The 9,026-nt window shown below is 29.5% G+C and overlaps 1 non-coding gene across 1 annotated transcript; it reads left to right on the forward strand.

Annotated features, from left to right (window-relative positions):
- Positions 1–5,657: 5,657 nt before the first annotated feature.
- Positions 5,658–5,729, forward strand: Trnah-gug (transfer RNA histidin (anticodon GUG)). Its single transcript has one exon. It is a non-coding gene; the product is annotated as a tRNA-His (tRNA).
- Positions 5,730–9,026: the final 3,297 nt, after the last annotated feature.

Genomic DNA, 9,026 nt, shown 5'->3' on the forward strand with positions numbered 1-9,026 from the left:
TGTTGCTAATTTTTATGTTATGCACATGTGAATCTCTTCAGCACATCTGGAGCTCAAATGCAATTTTGAGCAGCGATTCCCTTGTATGTAGCCAAATCTCAATAAATGTTTAAACCAGGATTTGTTTGAATGTTTAGCATCGACCTGTAGTGAGATTTCGTCAAATCTCTGTTTTTTGAGTCCGTTTAGTGACATTTTCTTCATTCACATTGCATATTTTGGACACGCCAGAACCCACGACGGAAAGAATATCTCAATGAAGACTGCATAGAAATCCAAAACAACAATGGGTAGTATAGAGGAGAGTCAGGAGGGTAGAATCACATTTCGATTTTCTTAAAATAAGGATTGAATTTTATATAAATATTTAAAAAGATGAAAACTTACCCTGCGATCGACCTATTTTTCCAGTCACATCTGTTGTTATGCTTCACATCTGGTGCAGCGGAAATTCACATATCATTTTTACTGATGCTCATTTTTGAGATTCATATGGGGTTCCACCCCCGTGATATATGTCTATATGTACATTTATATTAATTTTACTGATCCATTGAGATTGCATTTATATTTAAAACACTGTACATTTTGTTGTTTTTTCCCCATTTATTTGCTTTATGAAACAGTTACATTTAGTTTTAAAGTTTGTAATTGGAAACTTTAAGAAAGCTTTCAAAGAAATTCAGAATACTCTATGTTCAAAAATATTGATGAATTGTTTGTAGACAAACCACAATGTATAAAATTTCTAGTTCTTGTAATGCAGCATTATTACCATTACACACTGTGGAAGGTTTTTCCCTTACTATACTTGTCTATATAATTTACATTATAAATACAATACGGAAGAAAGTTTTATGAATGCATTTTAGCACGTAATTTTTTGAAAGTTACACTAAATTATTTTCCTTGAGGTATTAAATTTGAGTCTATGAATCGAATCTTCGACGGCCTTTCAAAGTTTTTTTAGGTAAGCTATGATAACACTGAAATTGTGCAGAATCGAGGTAAACAATTATCCACCTGAAAGTTATTTTTAGCTTTGGAAAGAAAAATAAGTCCCTAGGGGCTAAGTCATGAATACGGAGAATGAGGGAGCACGACACTTTTTTGCTGCTTCAGAAAGTTTCTCGTTTTCGAAAGTATTTGTTTAGTTTCCGAAAACGTTTGTCTTGAAAATTGTTGCATTAATATAATTTATGTGCTTTTCGAATCGAACCGGAATGACAGGATCATAAGTTGTAAAGAAAATGACATACGTCATTTTCATTATGCTGATGGTCCTTTTTGCAATGAAGGTTCTTTTGCCAGAAATTGTAGCCCAACCTGTTTGGTTGTTTTCCTGACGGCGCATTGTAATTTTGATATTGTCTAAGCAAAAACTAAGCGCATTGAACGAGAGCCTTTTCCTGCTCATGTTCCAGCAAATGGGGAATCCATATACCACACATCTTTCTCACTTCAAAACATTTTGTGAATGTCATAACATAATGATAAGTTGCATATAATTTAATACCAACGATACTTGCTTAAACTAGAGATTTTTCTACATAAAGGTACAAAGTATAATAGGAAATGAAAACGTGACTAAATTATATTATAAAATCTTGATCAAATCAAACATATTGTTATACCCGACCTTATGCTATGTAATAACTTATGACTCAAATACGCACTGAGAACTTTTCTTTATGATGTCCTTGTTCCCATAACAATGGGGATATTCATATATTCAAAATTATATTTATTATAATCAATGAAAAGTAAGTTTCAGCAGGAGATGCACGCACCACAATAAATGCAAGGAAGGTTCTTCATGATTTACTTTTATTAAGTTGCAAAAATACTATGTCAAACAAGTCCTTGGAGAATTATCCAAAATCGTTTAAATCCCATTTTACATTATCTGATGGGAAGATAATTCTACTATAATGTGCTGTTCTAATTTGATTTGTTAAATTCACGATATTCTACGCATGCAGCAATTTCATTCTTTGAAACGAATTCGTTTTGTTGATTCTTTAAAGGTAATTTTAGATAACAAAATAAAATACAAATGAATGACATTGTCCTTCTACTTTAGGTTGTGATTTTACATGTGCACACTATACAATGTTCTACATCATTCTTCTTTGCAATGAAGATGAAATCTGTTCATCTGTGCAGAAACAGAAATCGACATAGACAATACCGTGATTAAAATTCAAGCCTGGGTTGTCGGGGATAAACCGCGAAACACTATATACTATACGATCACGGCTGTCAAGTAAGTTGTGAATCAACTGCTTTATTTATACTTAAAATATTATGAATCTATGTCAAAGTAAAACATTGCTTACAACTTGTTAAATGACTGAAATATATCAACATTTGCTCACAAGATAATAGAAAGCATTACTTTGCTAGGATTCTTTTATACTGAGAAACAAACCTTTTATTTACTATAATAATTTATATACAAAACGTGTACAATTGCTTTCTCACCACAGATAGAAAAGAAGGAGTTTAAAACCGTTTCATTGCATATGAACTGCGCACGCCCCGTGGGCTCGAGCTTTTAATACGTTCACCTGCTTGATGCATCGATAACGTTATATTGGTAACGTTCATGTTGTTTTTATACCACACTAATTAAAACTCGTTGACTTTATCGTTAATTCATTTCTGATGCATAATATGCCTTTTATTCAAAACTAACGTATGAAGTAAACCCCATTTTAATTTTCAACACATTCAAAAAAATGCAATTAAAAATAAATCAATTTATTTCATCGCTCTTTCATTGCCAATTACATTAATTAAAACTCAGTGTTATGTGATTGGGAATATTTTCAAGTTTTTCTTTGTGGACATGTGCCATATAAATGCCAGTGGAAATATATTATTTTTTTAATTCGACTTAATATTAATCTTATTCAGTGAATGTTTTCCCTGTATTCCATGGGCAAGAAGATTTCTAAAATTGTATACACCTCAAATATTGCTTTAGCATTTACAAAGAGTCTTCAATGTCGCTCTAGGCCAAAATAATGTTTCTTTAAGAATAAGTGTAATGCGATTAAGATTATTTTTCATTTGTTCTTGTATGACAAAAATGAGAACAGCTTAAGAATATATGATTTGTTTAAGCAGGCATACGTAACAGTTATTTAATAAACACAAAACAATGAGAACCTAGTCAATGGTATTGCAAACTATACCAAAATAGAAAATTGTATTGATATAGTTAGCAAATTTACGTATTTAGGGATTGTTTTCACATCAGGGGGGTCCTTTGCAGAAGCTCAAAATACCATTGCTGGACAAGCGTTGAAAGCAATATTTAAAATGAACAAATACCTATATAAATTTGTTAATATTTCTACTTTACACAGATTTGATCTTTTTGATAAACTAGTTAGTCCTATACTCAATTATAGCAGCGAAGTCTGGGGTTTTATACATGGTAATGCAATTGAAAGAGTGCACATGCAATTTTGTAAACGTACGTTAGGTGTTAAAAAAACAACTCAGAATGATTTTATATATGGTGAACTCGGTAGAATATCTTTCAAGACAATACGATACTATAACATTATTAGATACTGGGTTAAAATATTACATACAAATGAGAATAAATTTGTCAACAAAGTTTATAATTTATTAAAAAATGATTGTGAAAATTACCCAAATAAAACAAATTGGTGTTCATTAGTGAAAAATCTTTTATGTACATTAGGTTTTTATGATGCTTGGTTAATGCAAAGTGTTGGTAATACTGACCTGTTTTTATTGTATGTGAAACAACGTTTGAAAGACCAATTTGTACAAAACTGGTCAAGTAGATTAGATAACTCTAGTAGAGCTCTATTTTATAGACATATTTCTGTTTTTAAGTTTCAACCATATCTAAATATTATTAATGTTGAACGGTTTTGTAAAGATCTCACTAGGCTAAGAGTATCATCTCATAGATTGCATATAGAAGCAGGTAGATGGACTAAACCAAATAGTACTCCTTTAAATGATAGAAAATGTTTTTCATGTAATGTCTTAGAAGACGAATACCATTTCATATTAGAATGCAAAGTATATAATGATTTAAGAAAAAGTCTGATACCGCCTTATTACTGGAGACGTCCAAATATGCCAAAATTCATTGAATTATTAAATTCTGAAAATGTATGCACATTACGTAAATTAGGAAAATTTGTAAACAATGCTTTTACACTAAGAAAAGAAAGATTATACACAAATAATTAGTAGTCATTATTGTTAAGTTGATTATATTTATTTTGTTTTGAATAAGTGAAATTTTAGTGAAATGGATAATTATGTCAATAATATATATGTAAATGCATAGTTAAATTATTTTGCTTAATAATTTTGAATTAGTGAATGCTTTAGTTTAGAAGATATACATGTCAAGGATATATATTTGTAAATGTATAGCTAAATGATTCTTAAGATTGTGCGTCCTTTTTAAATCGAACCACTCTCTATAGCTAAATTTACTGACTAATAGTTATGTTGTTCTTGTGTTTTGTTTCGGCAAGAACAACATACACGTACTCGAACAAGTATAAATATAATTTCATATTATACAGTATATACATCCGAGTTTTTGTCAAAATTCTTTTAATTTCGTTTTTAAATTGATTCACGTTCTATATCTAAATTTACCGACAAATGGTTATGTTTGTTCTTGTATTTTGATTCGACAAGAACAGCATATACATACTCAAGCAAATATGAATATAAATTTATATGATGCATTATATTATATACATGTATCTTATCAAATTAACTCAAAACAATGTATGAAATTCACTTCTCTGTAAGTTTTGCTAGACAGTGGTAATTTATTTAACATTAGATAAATTTGAATGTCCTTTTGTTATGATGTTCATTTTAATTGATGATATACAATTTTGTGTATACCTTCTCCATTTACACATGTTATTGTATGTATATGCTTTACACTGTCTTGCCATGTATTATGTATCTGTTTATCCTCATGGACCATTTGGTCCAATGGAATATTGAAATAAACTTATCAAACTTATCAAAACTTACCATAATAAATTTTAGAACATACTAATAAGTGATTAAAAAACGATGCAGAAAACACGTTCAATGGATATAAATGAGCTTCTATTATTCACACCATATAAATGAAATTGGTCCAGGAAAAATCGTTTTGTTGATACATTCACTCATTTCTTTGTTGTCAAAATATCGTAAGGAATTATGATAACATATGACGTTTCTTTTCACATCTATAAAACTGATATCTTGTGATCAAAAAAATTTATTCCTATATATTTATGTTTAAATTTAGTACAAGAGAACACACCAATGTCAGGAATTATAATTTCTTTGAAACTAAGGTTGGTTTTTGAAACTTTAAGTTTAGGAAGAAAACTCATTCAATTTATTTAGATTCAATAAATTTTAAAATATATTGTTCAATGAATAATATAATTTATCATGTAAATACCGCCTTATCAATGTCAAATCTCTTAAAATCTATGTCATTATATATAAAGAACAATTATTGTGCAGACCTTTATCAGAACAGTGCTAGATTAAGTGCCACAAATATTCTTACGTTAAGCTATGATTATAGTAGGTAGAAGTATAGAAGCTTATCAAAATCTGTCAGTTCAGCGGTGATAGCCGTGATCGTATAGTGGTTAGTACTTCGCGTTGTGGCCGCGACAACCCAGGTTCGAATCCTGGTCACGGCATTAACTGTGACAGTCGCTGTCTCGGCACAGCTGAACAATTTTGTTAAAATATTTAGATATTTATGCAACAAAATATAGATTTATTTATATAGATTATAAAAAGGTACATGATAAAAGAGACTGAACTTCATGTTCATTTATTTTAATCTCTTTTAGAGACAGTACATGTTTATATTCTTACATTAAAAAATATATCGATTGTTAAACAATATAGTATATTCTATGTTCATGTGCAATTATGGATACATCATCTGTAACTTTACCAAAGTGTATTTATATTTACTGTTAATTTCTATTTATAATGAATGTTATTTTCGCTTTTGATAAAAACAACCGACAAAGACAAACACACAAAGTAAACTTTTGTTACAAATTTTATTATATCACACTTTCAGCTACATGTCATTAAATGTTTTTTGTTGTTTTGATTAGATTAAAGTCATAAACGCATCATTTCTCCTCAAGAAAGTTTTTCTTTTGTAACAAAACGTTAACAATTATAATTATCAGAGATGCAAAGAAATTTTCAATATCCTTTGAGGAAATACTGTTTTGATTATTTTACTGCATACATTTAAATTGCTAAAACACTGCCTACAGACAAACCATTCGTGATCATTCAAATAATCTACATTATAAATGCCAATAGCTTGGAACAATTAAAATTTCAATTAAATCACAGATATGAAACACATTTTATTAAAAAAAACAAAAAAAAAAACAGCAACACAATTTACTTTGATAATGTACGATGCGGGAGAAGTTTCCAATGAACACTTATATACAGAACACGACATGTTCATTATATACAGCATATAAATAACACTCTTATACATGTATAAGGACATAATTTAAACATGATGTTAAAAATATTAGAAACACTAGGTTTAGAACTTTACAAGACTAATACAAGTAAAAAGTTAATGGATCACTGCATGACAAAACACGTTTGTGAAATAATGGTAAAAATGTATCTATTCATGAACTAAAATGCTTGAAAATAAAGTACATGTAACACTACGAACGTATTTGCAAACAGCGGGCGGTTAAAGTTAAGCGATCATTAAAGCTGTAAAGTTAGAATAACACACAGATAATAGTAAAAAATAAATATATTCTCCTGCATAAATAAATGAATTAAACAGCACATAATGTATATCGCACAAAACCTTGAAGAAATATCATGTATATATGCTGCTCTTAAGGGAAGAAAACGTAATGTTGTCAAGAAAATTTAATTTCTTTATCAAAGTGTTGTTTTATGTTTTAGATAAACTTTTTTCAAATTTGAAAAATGTGTCGACTCTCAGACTGAAAATGTATTTTTGTTCTTTCAATTCACATTTGTGAATGTAAAACAAAATAATAATAAGACTGTGACGAGGCTTGACTCTTAATAATAATACTAACAAAAACTGTCGGAGGACAGTAAGGCTCGACTATTTGAAAAAAATGTCACAAGGGTGTTTTATTGAGTACAATAATGCTTACCTATGAATACAAAAAATTGACCGAAAAGGTACAAAGGATTGTTATTAAGATGTTTTATCAAGTAAACCACTGCTTTATTATTATAATTGCATAAAATTGTCCCAAAAAAGGCACAAACCCTTAAGTAGTTCATGAAATAACAGCTTACAACCAAAACTTTACCAAGAATTTCTAAGTTGAAAAGGGGCAGAAAAACCAGCCTAAATGCAAGATAGAGTTATGGATCTTGGTCAGTGACCTACAATTATAATCCTAAATGCATATGTGAAGTTTTAAATAAATATCTTGAATAGTTATTGAGATATGTAAAACTTGCATGTAAACATTAACCAAATGACTAAATAGAAAAGGGGATATAACTCAGCCTAAATGCAAGATAGAGTTATGGAACTTGGTCAGTGACATATGATTATGACCATTCATGCATATGTGAAGTTTCAAATCAAAATCTCTGAGTTATTGAGATATGTAAACTTACATGTAAACATTAACCAAGAGACTAAGTAAAAAAGGGGTAGATAAACCAGGCTAAATACATGACACAGATATGAGTGCTATTCAGTCACAAATATACATATGAGGTTTCAAGTTTGTATCTTAATAGTTTCAGAGATATGCAAAACTTGTTTCAAAGTTTCAAATGGGAAAATAATTCTGCAAATATTGCAGGCAGAGTTATGCAACTTGGCAAACTAATGTACATTGTTACTATAAAAAAGTATTGTAAATTTCAATTGAATATCTCAAGTAATAATTGAGATATTTGACTTTACAAGAAACTTTAACCAAAATTTTTAAGTTGAAAAGGGGAATAATTCTGTAAATATTGTAGGCAGAGTTACCCAACTTGTCAATCTGATGAACATTGTTACAATAAATAAGTATTGTAAGTTTCAATTGAATATCTCAAGCATTAATTGAGATATTTGACTTTACAAAAAAACTTAAACCAAAGTTTCTAAGTTAAAAAGGGGCATAATTCTGTAAATATTGCTGGCAGAGTTATCCAACTTGTCAATCTGATGTACATTGTTACTATAAATAAATATTGTAAGTTTCAATTGAATATCTCAAGCAATAATTGAGATATTTGACTTTACAAAAAACTTTAAGCAACGCAGACTCCGGCGCAGACGCCGACGCCGGAATGACTGCAATAGCTCTCATATTCTTCGAATAGTCGAGCTAAAAATCACACGCGGACTTCAAACAGATAAGTTATTATCATATTTATTTATCTTTCATTTTATAGTTTTTGGATATAAATATGATTTTTGTTTCAACCATTAAGGTTTTTGGAAATATAAATGGCTTCATTTTGATGCAAAAAAAAAAGATTGGCTATTTTTGAAACACACGTTTGATTGTTAATAACGTTTGGATGTATCTGATTTTGTCGCGTAGATTTTGACAACATGAAGCCGTCCATACAAATCTTTTATCAATTTCTTTTTTTTTCAACGAATATCATGAGCGCGCGTTCATTTCTTACCATACTACTTGTTGATGATAATCATATGTTACAAATTACTTGTTCAGTATATGAGAACCATACTTGGTTCTAGAATATTTAAAAGAAATATGCACACACCTTATAGGCATAATTTACAAAAACAACATATCAAATTACATTTGTAACATCATTTAACTTTCGCCTTAACAATAATATGATATTAGCACAAAACGTGTTACGTGGGAAGTGTAATACTGCGTCAATGATACAGTTATCTGTTACTTTCTAGCATAATCATAGTAATACGCAACAGGAATAATGGCTATAAACAGTGAAAAGAAACATGATATGGA

Source organism: Ruditapes philippinarum, unplaced genomic scaffold, assembly GCF_026571515.1.
Source record: "Ruditapes philippinarum isolate M1 unplaced genomic scaffold, ASM2657151v2 ctg15017_1_1_1_1, whole genome shotgun sequence".
NCBI lineage: Eukaryota > Metazoa > Mollusca > Bivalvia > Venerida > Veneridae > Ruditapes > Ruditapes philippinarum.